At 42.6% G+C, this 14,555-nt stretch overlaps 1 pseudogene; it reads right to left on the minus strand.

Moving 5' to 3' along the window:
- Positions 1 to 9,340: 9,340 nt before the first annotated feature.
- LOC120846842 lies at positions 9,341 to 14,248 on the minus strand (annotated as a pseudogene).
- Positions 14,249 to 14,555: the final 307 nt, after the last annotated feature.

Here is a 14,555-nt window from a genome sequence, read left to right on the forward strand (position 1 = left end):
ACATGGAGACACATTTAAAATCAAATTTTATTCATACAGAGGGAGTCTAGCACCATACCCTCTGTGGGAGAGTGGGCATCACTGTGCCTTGCAGGCATCTCTGCTTCTGCTATGGAGTAAGGATAGTAGCAACAAAAACCCATATACTCATAGGGCGGACATTAACAATGCTAAAAGTTAACTTCCAAAAGGCAATGTGGCCTTTATATTCTCAGGAAGTGGGTCAGCAGTTTAGTTGTATTCTACAACTAAAATAAGATTGTAATAAAAGTGCTGTTCGTATGATGAAATGGCAATACTTGAAAAATTCTTAATGTTTTGGGGAGTCAAGTGTTGGCAATGCCCTGCACATGGCAGTGAAAGCCAGCACTTAGAAAGCTCTCCAGTTCCAATGGAAGATGCACTCATCAAATGCATCACATCTGTCTGCAGTGGCCGTCAATTGTTAGCTTTGCCTTTTTCCCCCCAATGAAGTGTCATGCTGCAGGAAAGCAATTGAAGCACACATACCCTTTTACAAGACTAGTAGAACCCCCTCCTACAGATCACTCCTCTTTCCATAGCAAAGCAAACGCTGGAGAAGTATTAATTGTGGCTGGCAGTGGTGGCCTCCTCCACTGTCTTTAAGTTGCAGCAGAGCTTAGTGGCCATGTTGAACCAAAAAGAAATACACTGTTAATAATACAAAAAAATATGTCCAGCAGCCAGGCCAGTAGTATTTTTCAAATTCCAACAACACTTCCCTGCAATACACCTCTGAACGGTGGGAGAAGCCTGCCTTCCAGACGAAGACCTGTGAGCTTTTGCACAGACATATGCTAGATCTTGGTTGTTTAATGTTAAATAACATTTTACTATCCAGAGCAAAGATAATCCTACCACGGCACAAATAAAAAATTGAACACTTTGCCTTGTAAAATTTACTCAATGAAGAAACTAAACATAGGTCACAGTTATGAAACTGTGAAAAGCATTTCAGCTAGTATTGTTTCAGTAAATTAGATTGATGACACAAAGACACATGTACCGAATTTAAATGCAATTTTATTTATATGCTTCATCAATACACATCAAACAATTGTAAAATAATTTAAATTATATGTTGTAAAAATGAGGTTAGGCTTTACAAAATTTCGAATTATGGTTACAAATAAAAATATTATTAGAAAATCTCGACTTCTACTTTGTTAATTGCATATTTAGCCTTTTCCTTCATTTCCTTTGCAATTAATTTTAAGTTGAAACTCAGCTTCTGTACTCTTGGCAGGATGCACTTGGGGATGTGTCTTTACCACAGAAGGTCACAAAAGCCAATGTTGAGGGATCCTGCTGTTTGGCCATCTCCAACCTGTAAAAACTGATTTGCAGTGCGTGAGACAAGCCCGCTTACCTTGTTAAAGTCCCAGGAGGCAATAGGCACGTTCAGCAGCGGCTCCAGGGTTAAGGAGTGAGCGACTCTGATTCGTCAGTTTCAAACACGATGCACTGGAGTGAAGCAATGCAACATTCCGGATCGCGAAGCATTCTTGATTACCTAAACAAGAACAAATGAAATGGCAGAAAAAGTTTCATCATCTGCTTGCTGCTATAGGATAGAACTCACCTTCGTAAGCTAATTAATAAATTAAAAATTTAGTTACTGAAACTCTTCAGTAGTTACCTTTAAGACATGCGTCTTGATATGCGCCAGAAGCAAACATTCAGAAGACAAGTCATGTGATTGGTCTGAGTCGTTTTGGAACAGCTCTTGAAGCAGCTAAGATAACTTTTGGGGCATGAGCGCCCACTTCGTTTTCATCCCGTGAAATAATGTTAAAATACAATAATTTTGAGTGCCTAAATTTGTTTCCTCCAAGTTTTAGGTGCTGTAATAAAACTGCAGTTCTACATTAAAAAAAAAAGCATTCGTCATTTGATTACTAAATGCGTGGGAATCCACTTGGTACTTACTACCTGTCTCGGAGAATGACGCAATTAGGGATGTCGCGAACCACCCCAGGTTCGATTTCGAAAGGTTTCGATATTTGCGAAGCGAACTGAGGTTCGATTTCGAAAAATTTCTATATTTTCGTACCGACCGAGGTTCGAATTCGAAAAATTTGCAACTTTCGATCATAGTGGAGTTTCGAATTCGAAAAGTTCGAAGCTTTCACGGTTTCTTAAATTTCGAATTTGAATATTTAGAATATTTTTTGACTTCAGGTTTGAACAATTCGAAAATTTCGAATTTCTTTCTGCATAAAGTTAGAAAAGATCGAAGGTTTCAATTCTCTTCTAACGCTAAATTCGAAAAAAAAGAAAAAAAACTTTGAAGATTTTGAATTCCTTTCTAGTCCAAGTTTTCAAAGTTCGAAGTCCGGTTTTCAAGTTCCTCCACAGTTTGTTTCAAATGACGTTTTCACAACTCACTGGTTTTCACAAAATCAAGTTTAGAAAAGTTAGAGTGTGATATCTAGATTCTGCGAAGTCGGTCAGGCAATTAAATGAGATGACGAGTGGCCCGGATGTGCTGGAATATTTGCCAGTGCAGAGTGACGTGTGACCATAGATCAGTAATTGTGACCGCCAGCCCGGGGGGGGGGGGGGTTTAACCTGCATCACGCAGTAGTGATCACACAAACACACTGTTTTACGAGACTCATCCAGTTCGAAACGGCCAGGGGCGAGCAGGAGGTTGAGGCTCAGAAAAACCTTGAAGCGACCTGGCAAACTACCTTTGCCACCCCTTCCACGCTGGTAGTAATCCGATCAAACGCCGCCCGAGTGACGCTGGCATATAGACCTTTCCAGCGGCAGTCTCGAACGAAGCGATTTACAGCGCGCGTCCCTGGTTTTGAGAGTATACGTCAGTGTTGCCCGACTGCGCTGAGCTGTGGAGTTTCTCGTCAGTGAGCTGTGGCAGCCTGCGTAGGCGCAATTCCGGACGCCGGTAGCGGCTGAATTGCCGCGTTTTCTTTTTTATTTTGTGTTCTGTGGCGAACATAATTTATAGAGGTCTTTAAGGAAGCAGTGCTCTATTTTTGGGAACAAAAACAAAGAAATGAAAGCTGTTTTGGTGAGTCCGTGCGCAACAGAACAAATGCAACTGGAATCTTTGTTTCATTTTATGTTCATCGTTTTACGACACCGTACACTTAGCCGTGTCAATCTATATATGTCAAAATATTTGACCACACAGGATATCCGAACTGCATGGATATTCCCCGCCCACAACATGAAATTCAATGAGTCTCATCAATCGAACAACATATATTGTACGTACCCCACGGTGCCGCGTTATCCGAACGGGATTTGAGAAAGGTCTCAAATAAAACAGCATATCCAATATACAGTGTCGACGATAGACACTTCACGACAATCGGACGGAACCCGGCGTGTTTTGGGGAACATGTAGAAGAGAGCAGCTTTTTTACACAGCTTCGTCAAAGCAAATGAATGAACGTGTCTATTCTGTCCCCACACCCCGGACCCGACCCTATCAGCTATTTTTGGCGAAGACCCGGAACACAGCCGGGAAGGCTTTTTGGAGATTATCTCAAGGGAAATAATCCTCCAAGAACGTCGAACTGCCTGTGTCGCAGGCTGCTTGACGTTCGCTCTCTTGGTTCGTTTCCTGCGAAGGCCGAGCAGGCTACGAGCCTTGGTATTCTCTGGTTCTCACTGTGGAAGATAACATACAAAGTGAAAGCATCCTAAACAGACGAATAAAGTAAAAACTTCCAAGAAAAGCCGGCGAACCCCGAATGCAAAATGCAGGTGGGGAGTCACGCTGACCGGGTTTCCACAGCTCAGGCGGGTGCCAGAAATTTCTGGCTGATAGGGGTCGCTCGATTCGCAAAATGGCGGCGGCCAGAGAGCTCTTTTTGCAAAGGTCTATAGTAAGTTAAGTTTGTAATTGTCCTGGAGGTTTATTATCTGGGACGACGGAATCGCCTCGCAAAAAGCCGATACAACTCGAGGTCGAGGAGCGTTCTACCATACAAGTGGCGTCTGGAGAGGAAAAACGGGGGGAAAGAGGGTAGCGGGGGGGGGGGGGGGGGCTTCAGTTCCCTTCCCCCCTTCCAGATATTTCGGACTGTTAAAGAAGACAATACGGGGAAAGAGGGCGTGGTCGAGCTTATTTTAATCTGAAATTATTTATGCATATGTATAGCTACTGTCGCTCTTCACAGCATAAAAGATTGCGTAGATGGTCATTGTTAGAAACTCGTTGTCAGAAGGCACTACTCGTCACATGCTTAGTGGTTCGGAAGTTCAAAGCTATGCCTTTTCTACCTAAATAGTTGTGCCAATAGTGAAAAAAAAAATGCGGGGATAAAATGCTGGAGAAAAAAAAAACTATCAAGAATTCACCGGGAGTGTTGTATTCTTGCATATTCAGAGGTTCAGAACTTCGAAAGAAGTTTCTTTTACCAAAATGTGTACAGGCTAAAAGAAACACGTCCCAGGAACGTGAAGCGAAAAAAAATGTTTTCTTTTAATGACGTGCTGAACTTGAACACTATTAGAAATCTTCTCCCATGAGTTAATTTATTCCTTAACATGAAAAAACAATAAATACATTATTTTGTATTCTGCAGATGGCAATGATATGTACTGTCTGTGGTATTAATTTAAATGCTATACCTCAAACAACTTAGACAAAAATAAATATCAAGTTTAGGTCATAATAGCATGTAGATACATGTTTGGACATTTCTTCGAAACTCACGTTGAATAACAATAATCACAACTTAAGACGGCACTTACCTAGGCTATACATAGATCATTCTTAAAAAAGTACAACATCTCTACCATAAATAGCTTCGGCTACAGCGCGCTTCAAATCTGGCACAAACGATAATCGTCAAAAACCCGTCGTCCTTCCTCGCCCCCTCGGGAATTTATTTCTTTAAAACTAAGCATGCCAGAATATTGAAACAAACGGCATTGTCTTTCGTAAGGAACGCAGCATCGCATGTAAAAGTTTGAGAAAAGAATTACGAATGTACCTTACTACTTGAATTCAAATGAAACCGTTCGCCGGTCTTTCGAAGTTCGACGAACGTCGAATGTTTACCCTAAAAGTTCGAAGCTCGTCGAACTTCTGACTTTTCAGGATTCGAAAGTTTGAAACTTTTCAAAATCTCTCGATAAATAAGTTCGAAAGTTCGAAATTCATTGAACTTTTGGTCAGTCAAGTTCGCAAGTTTGACAAGCATCGAACTTTGCAGCGCAATAAGTTCGAAAGTTCGAAAAAGAGAGAATTTTTCAGCGTAATAAGTGAGACGGTTCGAAAAGCGTCAAACTTCTTAGCTTAACAAGTTCGAAAATTTGACTTCCGTCGGATTTTACGATGTAGACAATTAAAAAAATCGAAATCTTTCGAACCTTTCAAACCACTGATTCAATCATCGAAACTTCAATTCAAAAAAAGTTTGCGGCATCCCTAGACACAATGCACTGGTTCAACAACCTGTAATCATGTATTCACTGTCATTGCCCGCGCTGCAATCCCAAGATTCCTGCACATCCGCTGCAAAAGCTGTTTATTAGCGGCGGAGCGCCGTTCGCATGGCCAATTGTACTTGACCCCCCTGTGGTGGAAATGATTGTGCACCATTTGGCATGCGGGCTACCTGGTCGAATGACTTGGATCCTTAGGTTGCCCACAAACATAAATTACATTTCAAACTCCTTTAAGGTTCTTTCCAAGCTTGCATCCACTACTTCAGCTAATTGAGTTACAATTTACTCGCACCTGTATAAAAGTGACAACTAGACAAAAAAAGTTGGCATAAAACATGAACCTAAAAAAGTATTTCTGCAATTTTGGAGCATCCTTGCTAAATCTAGGAATGGAAAAAGATATCGTCAGAGTATCAGAGTCAGTCTATCATATATGCAAGCCGAAGTTTCATTAGAAAATTGTCACGTCTTGCTCTGGAGGAATGCTTTCCCCTTAGCATGCAGGTGTGCTGCAACAAAGCAAGATACGCAAAATCGCTATGCCTGCTTCCTGGCATTTGCTCCACCGCAGTACACTAGTGTACAGCGAGAAGCGCACTAAATGACACTAACCAGCCAGAACAGAACACAAACATGTGAATTATTGCGGAACTTCCAAGTACTCAGTGTTTGATGCGAAATCAGATCGAATTGTATGTTATTTGATGTCACAATCAGAAGTTCTGAAAACTCGCACAATCCTATTGTGACAATTTGGCGAAGTTTTGAGTTACTAAGTTGAAATTAAGTTTTGGTGAAATGTTGGTGCAGATTCCTCAGATTTTGGTCAAATGTAGCAAGATGTAGCAGGGATGAAGCAAACAATGCGACAATCACATAACTGCAAGACACCACTGTTGATAAGCATTTTCTTTGCTTTCACACATTCCATCCTTCAGCCAGCCTGGATACCAACCAGTCAAACTGCTGTAGCCCTCCAATTTTTCTTGCATCATATTTTTTTTAACTATTTATAGCATCAATCATGCTTGGCTGTGTTTATGCCACAACCTTGTTTACCGACCCAAGTCAAATATATGAGACAAATTAAGAAACGGTAAACACGATTGCTGTGAACTTCTTAATGTTTCAGGATAGATTTGCTCCTTGGTCACGAGTCACTAAACAGCCCAAATGGTTGCATCTATATTCATTTTCCTTTTACTACCAGCGCCCATGGAAGTAGCTGCTTGAGAATTCTTATGAATCTCTTCAAGCTCTTCCTTGTCTGTTTGAAATGCCTAGGTTAAAAAGAAAAAAAGAAAAAGAACAAAGAAAAGCTGCAACCATTTGGCTTCTTTTAGTCACATACTAATAGAAGCCAAGTCGGTCCCATAACGTTGGGAAGTTTATAAAAATTGCGGTTAAAGAAACACTAACCCCCTCCCCCCCCCCCACACACACACAAAAGCTTTCCTTAATTTTTTTCCAGGCGATTTAATATGGTGTCAGGAGACTACCCAATCAATATTTTGCTACAGTCACATATATATTTAACAAGGCCAAAAAAACTCCACTGCTCGAAACCGAAACATGAGCACAGAAGCTCATGACCGAGACATGTGGACAATCTGTACCAAGGAGGAGGAAGCAAGGTAGAGGAGGAGAGAGATATCAGAAGCCACATCGCGACGCCCAACTGCACTTCTTTTTTTTCTTCCTCCGCTTCTTTAGCAAGCGAAGCAGACAACTAAGTTGGGTGCACTGTTTGCCCGTGCGGTTGTTTCACACTTATATCTCTTCTGCTCGATGCTCTGTGCTTGAAGATCAATTGGCCGGTACTATGAACAACAGTTGCGAAGTAGCGGCCCCACGTTCGTCGTGCGCCGCCATCGTGTTGTCTAGCCCGCGGTACGTCGCCATGTTCAGAATGACGTGTACATGTGCTTCCTCTGACCTGTGCAACATTTTTTTTCTTTCAATGTACATATTTGGAGGCCACAAAAATGGGGTTCATGCTACTTTCTATTTTTAATATTGAATGATGACCCATGACTTTGAATTTAGTACACAGTTTGAATGCCATGTGACCATATAAAAGAGAGTGAACATGATTAAAACCGGCCAATTCTCGACGGGCTGTTTTCGAGCATAAAGAGGACGGATTTTGAGCCGCTAATTGCGTTCTCTGTAGTTAGGCTCTTATAGGTCATGTTGAAATAAAAACTTCGCCGAGCATAAATACTTTTTCAGTGCCCCTTGAAATATTTTTGGAAGTTCAATTATATCTTCAACTTAACCAGCTGGAGGACTTCTGCCGAGCTCTATACATTGAAATAATTGAAGATAGCTGTTAAACATTCGCGTAACACATTTTGATTAGTGCAATTAGTATCTACAGGGCGAGTCAAAGGAATCGATGACCGTTTGAAGCGATTGCATAAATTGGTTTGTGAATGTATTGCGTCTAAATGCTTTAGAGGGGTGGCTGAAGAGCGTTGATCAAGGGTATAAAAGTCTTACTTATCAAACTTACCTGAGTAAAGAGTTAGAGACCAAAATCTTGAAATCCCTACCTTCGACGGCTGTCTGCTATAAAAAAGGTGTCTGGTGCAACCGACAGATGGAGGCACGTAAAATCACAGACGGTTAGAGAGCCTACAGGCGGTACTATTGAATCGTGTCGCGGTTGCAGACAATAACTTGACACATGGGCATCTGGAGGGGTGCAATAGCACATGACGTTTTTAAACTAAAGGCGATGCAATATTTTTTTTTTCTTTTTGCACGAACTGCCAGTGTATGAGTGTTTTATTCTACCAATAAAACAAAAAATTTAAGATAAAACACGAACAAAACAGTTGTGTTGTCTCATTTTTTTTCTGTAATTATTTTCGACTACTTGTCGCTGTCTACTTTACACTCTCTGGTTGTTACCGCATCACTTTTCTTGTCTACAACTTTCATCCGGGCTGTTTTGGGGTGTACTTAGCTCCCAACGAGTGAGTGAAGGTTGCTCTGTTCTCGAGAGTGTAAGAAAACAAAATAGGTCCACTGACTTTTTCGGGTGGAGTTTCGGCGGCTATTTCCAGACTCCTCTACAATTCTATGCTGCGTAAGGTGCGCCTCAATGAGGGAAACCTGAAAAACAAGCCACTGACAACAGCAGTGTCATCACCGAAGCTGATGCTGAAATAGTATTCGTTGTGTCTTCGCTGCTGATCGCCACCTGTTAACGCAGAGAGCACTGCCAACATCTTTTGGCTTTTTCGCCATTAAGACGCCGCCGTGGGTAGTGATTTCAAGTTTTTCCATCCTAATTTTTTACTTAGGTAGTTTGATCAATGGAACTTCTATACCTTTAATGCACATTGCTTAACATCTCTGTGAAGAACCTTAGCACAATACGTTCAAAAACCAATATTCGCAATTCCTTCAATCAGGCGTTGATCCCTTTGACTCACACTGTAGTATCAATAAAGCTAAAGACCCGACTGGCACAATTAATAACAAGAGTACAGTAACAAAAGCAGAACCTACCCGTTTTATGTATAAAAGTTTAATATATGTTCACAGAGCTTTGTGCTTAATAAATTTAGGCTGTACCTGCAGATAATCCATGCAGGTTCTTGCAAATTAATAAAATAATTTAAAGGTAAAGCCTCAGATCGGGACCTATGGCTCACACAGAAGTAGAGGCTCAGACAACCCTTCATCATTGGCTGCGGCTAAATTTAAAGCTAAATATTCTTTATATTAAAGGGAAATTCTTTTATATTTATCGTTATCATGAACATTAACTTAAGATTTTCATTTCTGAAGGAACAAACATTAGGTGGTTGTGACTGGTAAATCAAACATTTAAAGCCACACCTTTTTGTTACACTTGGTATTTAAAAAAATGCAGCCTCTATTACATATGTCCACTCGTATGTAGCACTAATGTCCTGTCAGCATAACAAATTTTTCTACGCTTCATTCTAGGCACACGTAAAGTTGTAATAGGGAAGTGTAAAATTTCACCATCATAAAGACATCGTAATAAGTGGCCTCGCATAGAACCCTGGTCAAAATTTTGAGAACATGGATCCTGTCCAGATGCAATGCAATATGCATTGGCTATAGAATACACCCCACAATCATATGTGTTCATCTGGCGCTGCGTAGGCATAACATAAACAATGAGCTAATGTAAATCTAATCCCATGATATTTAAGACCTGAGAAACCAAATTGTTTGATATTTCTTCAAAGAGGGAGTCAAATAAAAATGCTGAATTGTTTGGGGCCCCGCAATTTGTAATAGTCACCCAGTGTTCATGATCTGGAATATGAAGGATCTGGACAAATTTATCTTGGTTTTTAAACAACAATCTTGGGCCAAGAAGAACATCCTGTAGTCCCCCAACATGGTTAAACTGTGTATGAATAAGTGATTGTGCCTCATTGATCACATTATCATTTAACCATTCAATGCCTTGCACACACAATAAATCATGCTGCGTAATATAACGTGCTGCACGCTCTAAATGAAGCATGCTGTGGTTGCTGATGTTACAATTAGTGCTACTATTACCAGACTTCATGATTGGCAATGCCTGCACTTTAGATGTCCTCTTTCTTTTACTGGGCCTACCACGAGGAGACTTATTCAATGGAACAATCAAGACGTCTTCATCCAATACTTCATCACAGGTCAGATCCACAACAGTATGTGAAACTTCAGCACGTTTTCTTTCATTATGAAATTCTGGTTCTGGAGACAGAGTAATTATGTCTGAAAAGTTTGTATTCATGTCTAAACTTTTGCAATAATCCTGGTCCACAAAATGCTGCTTTAATTGCGTACGCTCAACAGTGCTCGAATTGCAAATTTCCTCCCTTTTAATGCTTGGAATACTAGCAGGGCTCTCTACAATGCCATCCTCACTACCAAATGGCCCTTCTTCATTTAGCTCATCTTCATCCTTGCAATGAGCCTGCTTCAAATCCTGCTGTTCATCTTGATTGAATACTGTTTTGGAAATCTTATTCCTAGGATAGGTTATCAGGTTATTAAAAAAACTCTTTATTTCAGATAACTTTTCCAGCAGCTCAGATTTACCACAGCATGCCAATGTGTTTGCTATGCTTTTGCACGATTCCGAGAGCTCACTTAAAGCGTAATTATACTTTGATTCCGCCGTGTCCAGTTTGGGATTTCCTTTCGTTGATACATTCAAACTAATTTTTTTGCGCTACTGCTTGTGCAGTATCTACATCAGTTTCAACAAAGCCAGACTTTAACCATCGAAATGCAACACATTTGACATCGAAAAGATCCACTGAAAGATTAGATCTAACAGCAAAGATATGTCTACAAGGAAGCCGGAACTGATTCTGGAATGTGCATGTACAGGCAGTTAAATCCTGTGAAACAATGTAACAATTACTCTTACTATTAACTGTATGCTGTCCATTATTCATACAATATGCAAGATTTCCATTTGAGTAAGATTCATACTCCTTATAAATTAAGTTGCTAGCATATCCTGTACAGTTGGTAGATACCTGAATATGAAATGCATCAATTTTTCGTGTGTCAAGGCACAGCATGGTTTCTTGGAATTGTGCAAAGCTAACAGATAAAGTATCATGGTTTACATATTGAACCAAGGCTTTGACAGCATGAACTAAATGTATACGCTGGTGCATAAACTGCTTTATCTTTTGATTGTGGCTTTCTATTCTGTTGTTAGTGTTATTCCCAAAGGTATAGATGTTACGACGGTATGCATGCACCCACATCTCCCTACAGTCGTGCCAATTTTTATAATAAAACTCAAGAAAGCTGGACTTTTTTTGCGTTTCACTTTCAAGCTCCTTTTGCATTTCATTTTCAAGCTCTTCCAAGAGTTCCTGGTAAGTATTGTCATCATAAGAGAAAACTAGCTTTGATATGAGAGACTTAACGGCTTGCTTGTCGACTCTGCTAGAACAAAGTTGCGAAACTCTTTGGTGCAGATACTTTACCACATGCCAAGAGCATAGCAAAATTCTACAATTTGGTAGCAGCTGTGCAAGAATATTCATTTCATTAAGGTCCTTATCCATCACCGCTACATTACAATTCGACACCACAGCAGGATTTAAATCGAGGAATTTCGCTATAGCTGCCTGAAGAATTTCTTTAGTCTCCCGCTGCACAAACATGTAACAGATCGGTCTCCCATGGCTTGTGCTGTCCTCGCAGAGTACTGAATGAAGAATATAACCTTCAATATTAACCTTGTAAGTGCCATCAAAAAATAATACCTCTGAATAAATTTCTGTGAACTGCCTCATTAAGTTAGACTGAAATAATACAAACAAAAGCTGATTGCTGGAATCCTTTTCAATGTGTACAATCCAACCAGGACACGTTTTAACTAAATCTTCCATTTGCTTTAACAAGAGAGAACCATGATGCAGACTATTCTCGATTTTCCTCACATTTTCATGCTTTACATTCCTAACGTCTTGCGATGTAATATGCTTTCCAGTCTTTTTAAATACCAACTCTTTCAAATCCCTTGGTTTACCATTGCATGAAAGGACGTCTTCAAATTCTTTCTTTTCAGCCTTGTTTAGGAGCCTGTTCTGCGAATACCAAATTTCAAACCCTGGCCCTTCGGGATGGTTGTGGCCCTCTACCATGTTGTGAACTTTATAATGAGGCATAGGTTCCACAATTAAAGAAACTGACACCTTGCATAGGCATCCTGTCACAAGATACCTCTGCTTGTTTCGGATGCCGTTTCCTCTAGATCGAGACTTCCCAGCACGGCAGCACTCAAAAGTGATACGCCTATAAGGGAAAGGGTCCTTAGATGTAGGGCTTGTGCAACTAGACAAATTTTTTTCAGAGTGACCAATTCTCATGGGAGTGAATTTGGCAGCTAGCCACTGCTTATAGCTAGATTCAAACTCGCTATAGTCACTGAAAGTGACGCCTAGACCCAGAGTGCCCTCTCCAGCTAATTTGCCTAACCCAAAGTGTGTGCAAGGCACCCTATCTGCACCACTGACAGGAGCATCTGCACCAGCCTGACCATGCACCGTTGGTACATTACAAGAAATACATCTTAGAGGCTTCTGACCGACTATCTCACTAGAACACCCTTTATTTCTGCCAGAAGAAGAAACCGAGTCCTCTAAAAGAGACGAACACTCAAAGGCAGCACCACATGTATGCACCATCCAAGAGTGCCGAGCTCCCCCGACAAGCGCAGGAGCACAGCCACCCCTTTGCGTCATTGGCATCCCAGAGGACTTTGTTCCTCTCCGCCTCTGCTTTCGAGTGGTACGACAGGCCGTAGCCGGTACACCCTCACAAGGGTCAATGCACTGCGCCACAGGAGAGGAGGGACGCACCGAGGCACCACAGGCAGCAACAGATGTGCCAGCCTTCTGGTGCACCCACACTCCGCCAACAAGCGCAGGAGCACGACCGCCTGTTTGCGTCATTTGCATCCCTGAGGACTTTGTTCCTCTCCGCCTCTGCTTTCGAGTGGTGCGTCAGGCCGTGGCCAGTACACCCTCATGGGGGTCGATGCACTGCGCCACAGGAGAGGAGGGACGCACCGAGGCACCACAGGCAGCAACAGATCTGCCAGCCTTCCGGTGCACCCACACTCCCCCGGCAAGCGCAGGAGCACAGCCATCAGAAAGCATCATTGGCATCCTAGAGGGCTTTACTCCTCTCAGCCTTTGCTCTCGAGTGGCATGACCGCTGGCGGCTGGGACACCCCGAGAGGGCTCGGTGTTCTGTGAAGACTGTGTGCGCGGCACACAGCCCCTACTTCTGACAGTGTTGTCAACGCCGTCAACGCTGCCATGGCCACGAGACACACGTTTCGGCGGCCTCTGCACAACAGCGGCCCAGCTGGTGGTGCATGTGTCAGTGGTTGTCACAGTGCACATGCCCTGCACCTGTTCTTCACCCACACAGGCTGGGCCTCCTCCGGCACTAGAACCAAGGGAAGGGAAGTTATACTTACCGTTCCAGAACTCTGCAAGCTCCTTGGCCCGGTCCCCATACTCACGACGCAGCTCCTGGTGTTCCTCCTCTGCTGCATGGCGACTCCACTCCTGGTCCTCAGCCTCCTGCCTGTGGCCTGCCACAACACCATGAAGGCCGCCTCGAAGGATGCGTCCAAACACCTGCCAAGATATGGAAACATTAGGGGAAAACGCGACACGACGAAAATCTAAGGCACAGCAACCTTTTAGCGTTATTTGCATACATGTTGATTCTAATTTATTATTTTAAATTCATGCTATGGCTCAAATACGCAGATGAAACCTACCCTGCTGCCTTTCTTGTTGAAGTGGACACCATCCAGCATGAGCAGCCCGCCCCACGACTGCCTGCTTCCGTCGATGAAGCCGTATCCCTCCTTGCGGCAGAGTTCCTGCAAGATGAGATTCGTTCTTCTGGCCTCATCATTGTGTTCTTGCAGCACTTCGGCACTGACCGCCCACCGATCATTCTTCCGAAGGCTCACCTCCCTCGGAAGGATGGCCGAGAAGGCGACCTGGATCTCGGGGTTTTTCTCCATGATGCGCGACACCAGCTGACGAAATTTGGCGACGCGCGTGATGTCACTATCCCCGACGTTGTTAGTGCCAACATGCACGACCACCGCATCAAAGCCAGGCAGACTGTCAGCAATCATGGAGAACAACCGCTCAATCCTGACACCACTAAAGGACCTGACCTCGACAGCCACGCCAGGATTCAGTGTGAAAGACCGCGCTTGGTCTTTCAACATCGAATCACCGGCTACCAACACACGTGGCATGCCTAGCTCGGGACCCGCACAACCCGCACACCAACACAACCAGCACCAATTACAACTAAACCAAGAGATGTCAAGTGAAGATAACTGCCTGGAACCCTCAATAACACTCTACAAAAAACCAATCAACGATCGAGAATGCCGATTTGCGATTAATTATTTCAGGGCGATTTCCGAAGCTTGCCGAAGATCCTGTGCCGTACACAAACGCACGCCTGCTCAGGTACCAGCCTCAGGTAACAGCAAATCGGAAAACGGCGGGAACGGCCAGAAAGAATTCAGGAACAAAGCAAGTTGTGACGTCACAAAT

This window comes from Ixodes scapularis, unplaced genomic scaffold (assembly GCF_016920785.2).
Source record: "Ixodes scapularis isolate PalLabHiFi unplaced genomic scaffold, ASM1692078v2 PGA_scaffold12__126_contigs__length_90152505, whole genome shotgun sequence".
Classification (NCBI taxonomy): Eukaryota; Metazoa; Arthropoda; class Arachnida; order Ixodida; family Ixodidae; genus Ixodes; species Ixodes scapularis.